The sequence below is a fragment of the Palaemon carinicauda genome, chromosome 35, assembly GCF_036898095.1.
Source record: "Palaemon carinicauda isolate YSFRI2023 chromosome 35, ASM3689809v2, whole genome shotgun sequence".
Classification (NCBI taxonomy): domain Eukaryota; kingdom Metazoa; phylum Arthropoda; class Malacostraca; order Decapoda; family Palaemonidae; genus Palaemon; species Palaemon carinicauda.
In genome coordinates this window covers 51071569-51084068 of record NC_090759.1, presented here as the reverse complement: position 1 = coordinate 51084068, position 12500 = coordinate 51071569, and positions in this window count along the sequence as shown.

Genomic DNA, 12500 nt, shown 5'->3' with positions numbered 1-12500 from the left:
TATATATATATATATATATATATATATATTGAGGTAGGTCGTTGCTCTTGGCGAGCTTCAAAGATAAAATGAAAAGGAGGACGAAGAGTCTGGACAACATCTTTCAATTTATTGTTGCCGACGTTTCAGGACTGATCCCATTACCAAGGCTAAAATGGACATATAATACATTATAAGCAAAACTCGGTAAAAATATATAAAATACAAAAAAGACAGTCAGAATTAAAATTGAAATTATAAACACAGTTACAAGTAAAATATGGAGAAAAAAAATAACTAAGAGAAAAGTATCTTAAAATTAAATATACAAGAATCAAAATTGTCTAAGGAGACCAACCTGTCTGGAACAGACTTGAGAACTGAGTGACTATCTGAAGGACAGTACTCAGAAAGAAAATTCTAAATTTGCCAGCTTAAGCGATGTGGAGAGGGACGGAGGATAATTGGCTGTTTAGTTTAGGAGCCTTTTCTTTAATCATTAAAGACTCTAATACTAGTAGAGAGTAGTTATTTGGCGCTTGAGCAATGATTTCAAAGTTTTTATATGCAATGTTGGTCTTGCATTTACTTGCATGTTCTCTGATGGTTGAGAATTCTTTGGTTTTGAGCGCACATCCAGTTCTATGACTCACTCCCCGATGCGCATCTATACGAACTTTCAGCAATCTTTTTGTGGAACCCACATAATTTCCGAGATTACATCTCGGACAAGTAAACATATAGACCACATTTTAGCCTTGATAATGGGATCAGTCCTGAAACGTCGGCACCAATAAATTAAAAGATGTTGTCCAGACTCTTCGTCCTCCTTTTCATTTTATATATGTATATATATATATATATATATATATATATATATAGTGACAGCTCATAATAGTGTTTCACGTAGGAAAATTCGATTTTGCTTTATTCAAAATTAGGTAATCTAGTAATCCTAAGGTAGGTTATTTGTTTTTGTGTTTTGTTTTATGGTATCCTAGGTATTATTTATATATATTTGGTAATCATCTCATTATTAAAGATAAAGTGAATTTCAATAAATCAAGCTTTCTTGAAAAATGTATATTTTTGCATATCACCTCTGCAGTTCTCTATTTGTTATCTCTTGCATTAATATAGTAGCAATAACATTACTAGGCTATTGACTATGCTATACTTTTGATCGTCTATATTCGTACAAAAAAAGCTATTTTCCGTCAGCGTACGGTTTTTTTTTTTTTTTTTTTTTTTTTTTTTTTTTACGTAATATTTCTCGTATGGAAAGATTTACATACTAAGTTAGATTTTGTGTAAAACTATTTAATCTTTTTGACAGATTTGCCTTTTTAATTTGATAAAAATAATGCTATATATCTTGTATGCCGATATATTCTATTTCTAAGTAAAGCATTCTTCATTCTTCATGGCAGATAACTAAATGAACTCAATAATAAATAAATTTCATATCATTAAAGTTTAACGCTTTAAAGTAACTTTATTTTATAACTGTGAATAAAACAAATGTTTCACATTTTCACATCATTAGATTTTACTATTTCCAATAGACAAATCCCTCATTCATTCATAATTTCAAAGGAAAATAGAATCTATATAACAGTGTTCTATACCATTAAGGTGTGTTTTTTTCAAATGAAACACTTTTGAAAAATACTGACCGTGTGTTCTTTAATGGAATACCACTAAAGTCTAAAAGATTGGGGAGTCGGAAGTTTTAACTTGTGTAAATGGTTTTGTTTGCTTCGAAGGGTATTTGAATATCAGTCCACTGTATATGTCTTATTTATTTCATATATTTTGCTTCGTTATTAATGTTTGTTTGATTTAATTACTATAACTTGCTTCACACAATTTATATTATTTTCCTCAGCAGGGCATTCTTTCATTCATGAATTCACCATCTATCACCAGTGTCCTCTTCCAATCCTTGATATTTTTTTTTTTTTTTTTTTTTTTTTTTATGAAATTCATCTTTCATTCCATTCAACTATTTAAATCATTCGATAATACTATAACCTGCGAAATCATTTCGCATTTATCATATTAACTTGATTTGTTCTCTGTAAATTACGTTAGGTCTAATATATATCTTACTTGACCAGGTTCTTGTGGTACACAAGTTGATAATCTTCCTTGAAAACTACATTTCGACATCTTTACTAACACCTATTACAATTTTTAATGAGTCTTTATTTGGTCAAGAAATTTTGAAGAGATATTGCTGAGCATACTTGGGAACTTTCTTCATATATATTTTTTTAATCATCGTCCCATGATAAATTGCATTTGGGAAATGTAATTTTTAAAAAGAATGTTAGAAATATTTTCTTTACGATTTCTTCTGATGCAATGTATTTTAGTATGCTTTTTATAATATTTTATATTAGTTATTTACTACTTCTCGTAGTTTTTTATATCCATAATTTCTTTCCTTACTGGGCATTTTTTTCCCTATTGGAACCCTTGAGCTTGGGGCATCCTATTTTTCCAACTTAGGTTGTAGCTTGGCTAGTAAAGATAATAATACGTTTTTCTAACATATTTCTGTAAACTGGCACGCAAGTACTACTTGGGAATTATTTAAATCAAGAAGAAAGTATGACTACCTAATGGTAGCCAACCGCTTCAACTTTGATTATTCCGCGGAAAATTGCTCCACTACTCGCTTATCGTTGGTAATCTACACGTGACTTAAATATTTTTTCTTGTTTTTATATTTTCCTGAGAAACGATTATTGATTTGTATCTCCCTCGTCTTTAAACCTCTTCAGAGATAACTAAGATATAACTGTAAGCATTTAGAATAAATAATGAATATGTTATAAAGGATGCACCATATTCATTAGACATGCTTTTCCTATTCAGCAGTTCAAAGATTTAAAGGTCAATCATAAATGGCAGAGGTAAAGGACAGTGACAGTGCCATCGAGTTTGACCATATATAGAGTAAATATGATCACCACGGAAGGTAGGACTAGGGAAGACCAGGCAATGGCTACCGATGGCTCGGCGTGTAGATCAATAGGCTCCCCCAAGCCCCCTATTCTTGGATCACAAGGATGGTGAGGTTGCAGACACTACAAGAAACTATCGAGCTTGAGCGGGACTTAAACCCCAGTCCAGCAGATCGCTAGTAGCGACTTTCCAATTGGCTACCACAACCACTATTCAGATTCATATATATATATATATATATATATATATGTATATATATATACATATCTATATATATATGTATATATATATATTTATATATATACAGTATATATATATATATATATATATACTTTATATATATATATACATATATATATATACATATATATATATATATATATATATATCATCATCATCTCCTCCTCCTACGCCCACCGACACAAAGGGCCCGGCCAGACACCGCCAGTCTCCTCCATCCCGAACCCCCGCCTCAACACTTCTCCATTAATCATCTCCTACTTTACGCTTCATAGTCCTCAGCCATGTAGGGACTGGGTATTGCAACTCTTCTAGTGCCTTGTGGAGCCCAGATAAACGTTTAGTGGGTTAATTTCTCTTGGGAAGTGCGAAGATCATTCCAAAACCATCTCCATCTACCCCTCATCATGATCTCATCCACATGTGCACTCGAGTAATCTCCTGTAGTTTCATTTTTAATCCTGTCCTGCCATTTAACTCCCAATACTCTTCTGATGGCTTTGTTCTCAAATCCACTATGACTCATGTCCATACAGTAACACCGATCTCACCAAACTGATATATATCTGATTTCTATATGTAATTTCAAGCGATTTGATTTCCAAATTTTACTTAACCTAGCCATTGTCTGGTTTACTTTTGTAAATCTTTCACTAAACTCTAATTCTAAAGATCCTGTATTGGAGATCATAGTTCCTAAATACTTGAATAACTCTACCTCATTAATCCTTCCTCCTTCCAAGGATATTCCATCTTCCATTGCATACTCCGTTCTCATCATTTGTCTTTCTTCTATTTACCTTCAGCCCAGCCTTCTGTGATATTTCATGCATTCTGGTATGTAAGCATTGCAAATCTTGTGGTGTTTTGCTAATACAACCTGTAATTATTTAGTAAACACCGTCCACTTCTGTAAATGTGTGGGGGGGGGAGGGTAATCAACTTGAGGTCTTTTCAAGGTTTTTATTTTTTGTGGATGAATTATGTACCAGTTCAATAGAAGTGGGTTGTAGCCAAAGTCGATTATGCACTATATAACATATATATATATAATATAACACGCACACATACATATATATATATATATATATATATACACATATATATTATATAACATATGTATATATATATATATATATATTATATAACATATATATATATATATATATATATACACATTCTGGTTATATATATTACTATAACTTTGGATGTGAATGGTTTAACATTTGAAGCACACTGTTCCTATTTTCATAAAACACACTACGTTGATTTATAATAGAAGTCAAATGGCGTTTCTATATATTTGTTAAGAACTAGTCCGGTCACTTCTAACGTTTACTCATAGTGTCTAAGTACAGAAATGTCGAGATGGGACAGTTTAGTGGGCTTGGATGAAATATATGTGAGTGTGAGAAGGATAAACTATAGGTGTGTGTGTTTGTATGAGAGAGAGAGAGAGAGAGAGAGAGAGAGAGAGAGAGAGAGAGAGAGAGCATTAGTATCAGATGAGTAGGATTTGGTTAGGGGGACTAATAGAAAGTGATTGAAAATTTGCCTCAGCAGGTAGTGTTACATGTGTAGGCATAATGAGAGGGGGTATATACTCGTATAGTATTATATTGAGAGAGAGAGAGAGAGAGAGAGAGAGAGAGAGAGAGAGAGAGAGAGAGAGAGAAATTATGAAAAAAAATGAGTTGCCGTTTTTATGCTAAAGTAAATTAAAAGGAAAGGAATGGCTTCAGCAACAGTGTTTGTGCAACAAGTGCCTGTTTGTGTGAGTTGCTCACGTTGACTAACCATCACTATTTAAGAAGCCTGACTTGCGTCAGAAAATACGGATAACCATTACTCTAGCCTGCAATTCTATTTCTGTAGAAAAATAAAAGATTTGCTGCCATTCACGTCAATTATCACGCTGTATTCCCCGTGACAATTATTTGGAATCGTACCCAAAAATTGTACAAAGACCCCTCGCAATAGTTCCAATCCGGGTCACGGCTATGATTATTCATACAAGGTCATACCTCATTCATTTATTTATTTTTCATTACTTAGCAACAGCGCGAGCTCGGAGTGCCAGGAAGGATCAGGTCCTTAAAGAGGAGAGGGCCATGGGCCCCTCTCCGAGTAAACAACGTCGCCATGTGGCTTTTGCTATCGGTAACAGTCTTGTCGATTTGTTTGTTTCTGCTCAGCCGTGGTTTAGGAAATTCTCTTGAATGAAGGTGCAATCTGTTGTACGGGGTTTAGTTTTGTTGTTTAGTTTTCGTTGGTTTTATTGTGGTTTACCTCTTGTTTTGGGCTTTCATGTCACACTTTGCTCTGTATTGAAGCTGACACTATGGATGAATCAGTTCCTGTGTAGTTTATTTCAGTTAAACGGTAGTTTAGTATTCTGTCAAGGTTGTACTCCATTTTCTTGTGATTTCCTTTGGTAATACTGTTGATTTGTTTGCTAATTGTTCTGTTGTCCTATGATTTATCTTTGTTATGAAGGTTGTGATCATTGGGGTTTATTTTTGTTGTACCTTGGTTTTGTGTAATTGCATCACGGTTTAATTTTTTTTCTCTAATAGTTCATTTCCTTTGTATTGGATTTACGTCGATTGTATCGTGGCTTGCGTTTGATGTTTCCTTTTTAAGTATATTGTATCTTGTTTCGCCGCGTTTATAACATGTTTTACTTTAATTTTGTTAAGCAGAACTCAGTTTATTTTGAATCTGTAACGGTTTTTCTGTATTTAGATTTATCGGCATAATGAGAGGGGTTATATACGATTGACCTAATATTGACTTCTGTATAAGGGTCATGTCACATCAGAATCTATTATTGGCATTCCACTCTATACCTAAATCAGTTTGAATGAATTTATCAATAGCCAACATTAGCTATTGGTAGCAATGCAGTAACTGAAGATTTCCTTTTTATAATATTAAACTTAACAATTTAAATCCATTTACGCTAATCTTGATATTTACATAAAACATCTGGATGAATTAATTTTTATAAGACACGTGAATAAAGTTGTTGTTATTTTTTGATGGGGGGGGGGGTTGGAGTTACAAATCTAAGTGTCTTGTATTTTTATTGTTCTGCTTATTTCTTATTTGTTATTATTCTGATCTGTAATAAAATGTTTTTTTTTTCTATCTACTTTTTCAAGTACAATTTTATTTGCAATAATCAAAATATATTTATTTCTTATGAAAATTAACACGATCATTCAAATCTGTAGTGTGTGTGTTAGTCACACTCAAACTCCTTTAATCAAATCAATTTTAGTTGTGAGTAACATTCAAGTTTAATGAATTTGGTATGTAGAATCTATATCAATAGTACACCACGCTCCCCCAAACTCCACCCATCGATCTCTTAAGTAAATGGTCGCTACATCATCATACTCTTTGATTGGTAAATGGCATGTATTTTCCTGGGCAGATATAGATCAGTACACCAAATTTTTTTTGGCAATGATTCATAAAAACTAATTAAAATTACTTAACAATATCCTAGAGTAAAATCATAGTTCTTCATTGACCACTAAATTTTCAATAAGTGTTATTATAGAGAAAATTTGATACATATGAAAAATTGCAAGGGGTACAATATTATGGCAATAATAATGTGTCTGATGTGGGATTGAGCTATATGTACGCCTTTTGGGAAAATAAGTAGGTTCCAGGACTCGAAAATCATATATATGACCGTTACGTGAGCTGTTGTTTGAATTTGTATCCCTGAGTTTGTTAAATAATATAATTTACTTTGCTTATAGTACGAAACATGTTCCGCCATCGAACAGAGCAGCACGTAAAAAGCAGGATCTTTTTAACCGCATTTTTTTGTTGTTAAGTTTAATCCAGCCTTATGCCAGCATGGATTCCTTTTCCAACGAACATCTCGCAGAGATAAACCAGTGCTGGGAAATTAGCCAGAACACATCTGTTAATAACCCAACTTTGACCCCGTGAAGTTCAACTCAATCTCTTGAAGGAAGTGAAGTGTCGACTAATTTGCGCGCCATTTCCAAAGTTCATATCTTGGCGCACAAGACGGTTAGTCCCTTGAGGTCACGCATCCCATCACTTAAATGCTTTCCTCTTTGCCCTTTCTCTAATATGTGTACACCGAAAGTTCTATCTCCCTCCAAGGGACCCTGTTGGTAAGGCCACCAACTTCCAGAGTGCATTGCGTGGCACACTGAAGATGACACTTAACAGTTCTTTGTAGATTTCATTCTTATGTCCGCAGCTGTACTGTTTTTCGCCTTTTGCTTCTATTTCTTTCAGATTTTCTAACTTTATCTTCTCATCCAAGAACAAAATTACTTGGTTTTATTGAAATTATGGCAATGAATAATAATAGTATTACCTAGATGACAAAAAGTGCTTTGCAACGTTCATTCATATGACCAAAGTTACATTTTTTTTTTCCTTTTTTTAATTTTCAAAATTTTCTAAATTTATCACCACATCCCAAGAAAATCCGTTGTCTCATTGAAAATTATAATAATGATGAGTGATTAATAATAATAGTATTACGTAACATTCACATCAAAGCTACCTAATTACATGTGCTTATTTTTGCCAATATTTGCTGAAGCATTGTCGTCATTACGTATGCTGTTTACCTATGGAGAATATTTCAAACTAATACCAATTAATCATAAAAAAAAATGTTTTATGCTTCGTGATACAAAACTGTGTCAATATCTTTTGAATTACTCGTACAAAATTGCAAACAAATATCCCCGAAATATATTGTCCTGATGTAAACAGCCTGTCAACAGAGGGTGTTTGACTAGGGTAAACTAAATTGTTGATGTTTTAAGGGTTTTTCGAGTTGGAGAATGAGATTTATTCTTATATGTCATATAACTCCATAACTTTTAATATTTCTAATGTTGGGAATGCAATACACTGTATGAGTTATAAGTGAATAATCGGCTATATATATATATATATATATATATATATATGTTTGTGTGTGTACACGTGTTTTCAAATATACAGTATATATATATATATATATATATATATATGTATATATGTATATATTTATATGTATATATGTGTGTGTGTGTGTGTGAGTGTGTGTGTGTGTGTGTAAACCATAGGTAATGGTTCCAGAGCGAAGATAATGCTGTTGTCAATCCCACAATCACCTCCTTAATTACTTAGTCAAGGATCACCGTCTTACGCAAATAACCAGTCGCACACACACATACACACACACACACACACACACACATACATACACACACACACACATATATATATATATATATATATATATATATATATTTAAAATGCATAATTTTTCAGTATATATCAGCGCAAAGTTGTGCTAAATTTAGGCAAATGATTGTCTTCATAAGGATGTTATACGTGCCGCCAATATCTTCTTAAATTCGTTAAACGACTAGTGCTGCGGAAACTGTGGTGTAAGGATTTCATGTACTATTTTTCCTGGATTTATAGATAGATAGATAAATAAATAGATAGATAGATAGGTCTATAAATTCATAGATATATAGACTTCTAGGTAGATAGATGTAGTGCATTCGTAAATCTACGTCAACAACACAGCTGGAAACATCTAATTGAGCTTCCTTAAATTCGTAGATAAAAAAAAATAAATAAATTAAAAACTCATACTTTTCCAAAATTTTGGTTTTCGCAGAGAGAGAGAGAGAGAGAGAGAGAGAGAGAGAGAGAGAGAGCCGATCTTGTACTACCGGGAACTATTACCAACCTTTACCTTTGGATTAGCAAGGATTTGTATTAGGTTTAAGTGGCAGGTCTTGGAGTTTAATTAAATTAGTGCAGAGAATATCACGCACAGGGAATAGTTGTAAACTTTACGTACATTATATATAAGGAATGCAAAGAATTTCTTACGAGTGCATTGAGATCGTTTCCTTGTTTGCAGTACGATTGAAATTAGGTTATTCAGTAAGATAAATAAATTGTTATGTAAGGAAATATTTGAGTAAGATCTTGTATTCTAAAGATATGCCCTGGCATACATACGTGGATAAAGATATGAAAGAGCTTACATACAAAGAAGAAAGCTTGCATGCATAAAGAATACAACACACACAGTATATATATATGCAAGCATAAGTGCCTGCATTGACCCGTTTCTTTACCCTCTTACCGCCATCATAAGGAATGAAATGTTGTAGGATTGACATCATGCGTTTCGATTCTCCGACTGGCACGTAGCACGAACCAGCGAGACCATGGCACGACGATTGATACACGACTGCAGAAAACACGGCTTTGCATATGAATCGAGATCCTTAATGAAAAGAATACTTAATCGAATTTCCACTGAAAACAAAAGCTGCGGCGAATTTGAAATGCAGATGAGGTGACTCCGGACGTGGGGCCATTCCCACCTCTCTCTCTCTCTCTCTCTCTCTCTCTCTCTCTCTCTCTCTCTCAGCTACAGTGCCAACATTAGCTCCCCCCTATCCCGTATCAACGATACCATAGGGGATGAGTCCGGAATAGCCCTATGACTCCGCTTGCAACGACTAATGGGATATTCGTTGTGCACATTCTCTCTCTCTCTCTCTCTCTCTCTCTCTCCTCTCTCTCTCTCTCTCTCTCTCATTAATTTTCAAATACATTTATATATGCTGTCCACTTTTGATACCATACTCTTTATAGCATGTAATATGTATGAACAAACTCCGTCTTTTCATACTTTTATTGACAAATGCACAAATACAAGGGGGGGATATTTTTTATACCAGGCTAGGTTTTATGTGATGCTTTTATTTGTTGTTTGTTTCTCTATGAGTTAGGAATGTTGCATGAATAATTATAACCAATAATTGGGCAGAGGAATTCTTTGTAATAGCTATTGTGGATGTTGATGTTGTTGGTATTGTTATTATTAAATATCGCCCCAGCATATATGTATTTATAATATATATTAATTTATATGTATATATATATATATGTATTTATAATATATATTAATTTATATGTATATATATGTATTTATAATATATAATTAAATATATATATATATATATATATATATATATATATATATATATATATATATATATATATACATATCTATATATATAGATATATATATACATATATATATATATATATATATATATATATATATATATATATATATATGTGTGTGTGTGTGTGTGTGTGTATATGTGTGTGCGTGTGTAATTTTTTTTTAAATAATAGGTATTATATAAAAGCCAGGTGTTTATATTTAATATTTCGCTCATATGTATTGGTGTGTGTGTGAATAAACTGAACCGCTTTACCACCACAGACACCAGATTAGGACAACTTGAACTCTGAACTCATCTGTGGCTCAGCGTTTAAAGATCAAGAGGCCCAACTCTTTCGACTCTCTTGCTCATGAAATTTCTTGAAGAGGAATCTTTGTATCCATAGAAAAACTAATGTCTCTTGTGATTTAAGTGATATTCTGTGTATGTTTATAAATGTAGGTTCAGTGAATGAGAGGTGGAAATAATAATATTGAGAATGAATATAATAATAGCAAAAAATAAAAAATATCAGGTACAATATCTGGAAATAATTTGAAAGTATGGTTGTGATGTGTATGAAATGAGACTGCCAGTTCTCTCTCTCTCTCTCCTCTCTCTCTCTCTCTCTCTCTCTCTCTCTCTCTCTCTCTCTCTCTCTCTCTCTCTCTTATGTTGAAGGAATATACCATGATTATATATTTATATCTTACTATGATAAGTAGGCCTACCTATACAAACCAGAAAAAAATAGTTATACCAATGCTTCAATCCAAAATACCAATAAAAAGATTACGACCTGTCATTCATTAAGCAATTAAACTAACCCTTCCAAAGCTCTGTCTATCTACACAGCTTTATAGCAAAGGCATCTTGCCTCTCTGGTAAAGCACGTGGAGATCTACCCGAACAGATAACTGGGTTTGGGTAGGATATTGTTAATCCTACAATGTCCTGCGAATGGCGTGTTCCCTTGCGGTTCGTGTTTGAGGTGTCTGTGACTTGTTGCTGGTTTGCTGTTGACTGTAGGCACGTTAGAACGTTTCTGTGAGTGCACGCTTGTGGGTGAATGAATATTTAAAAGCAAAATATTTATATAGATTTTTGTAAGGGTCTCTTAAGTTGTCTTTAAAAATGAGTAAAATTATCTTTCATATTAGATAACATTCATTAAGAAATTTTATATTTTAAAGGAGCAATAGATATTAGAATTATATGAAGTTAAAGAAAATCACTGGATAAACTTTTTATACTAAACAGGTTTTTAACAAACATTATTAGCGTTTATGGAATGAAAAAATTGTTCAGGGGCAACATAGTTCTTTAGAAATGTAATATTTTAGACGTGTAATGTCAGATGAATTCCTGAAGAATTGGTAATATTTTTAAAGGTATAATGATAATTGGTTTTATAGTGCTACTTGCATATGCATTCTTCCTATTTTTTACTACAATTACTAATCTTATAGTTAACATTTTGAGTTCGTTATACTTTAAAATAGAAAAAAAGTTATATAATTTTTCATGCTTGTATGAATAAGGAAATTGGAAACTTGAATTCATTAAAATTACTTCTACAAGAAATGTTAAAGAATTCGAGAAACGAAAATGCTAAATGAAAACTTAAATGTTGCAAAGATTGATTGTTATAAATTATGATTAAAAGGTGCCCTATTTTTTTAAACCATGCAAACTCAAATGAATTTATGATATAGTAAAACGCAAACGTTATGAAGTGTAAAATATGAAACCTAGGTCCCTCAATGCAATGTCTCATTCAAATCCATCACCAAGCCCCTGATTATGAGTACTTGAATTAGAAAGTCGCATTCTAACCCTTTCTTAATGGAGAAACCGTAAAACGTGCGTAATTTTAATATAAGTAATATTGACATTTAAAAAACTTCTGGATAGGTTGCAATTGGAAATTTTCAATAAAAATCTTGAAAGGAATTGTAATGATTACAGTTGAAATAAAATCCATTGGTGTCTCTGTAATGAATAATCTATTTCATAAGATTTCTATATTATAAAGATAAGAAGTAAAGCTAAAGCCCCCCCCCCTCTCTCTCTCTCTCTCTCTCTCTCTCTCTCTCTCTCTCTCTCTCTCTCTCTCTCCCCAGTGTATGAAAAGAGTACTCCTCTACGATGGGGCAAAACAGTGAAATGATTCTTTAGAAACGGGGCACTTTAATCCAAGGAAATCTTTTGGGGTTTTCCTAAATGGCTGGGGATCCTCTTTTGGAAGAAATTGAAAAAAGGAAAACCTTG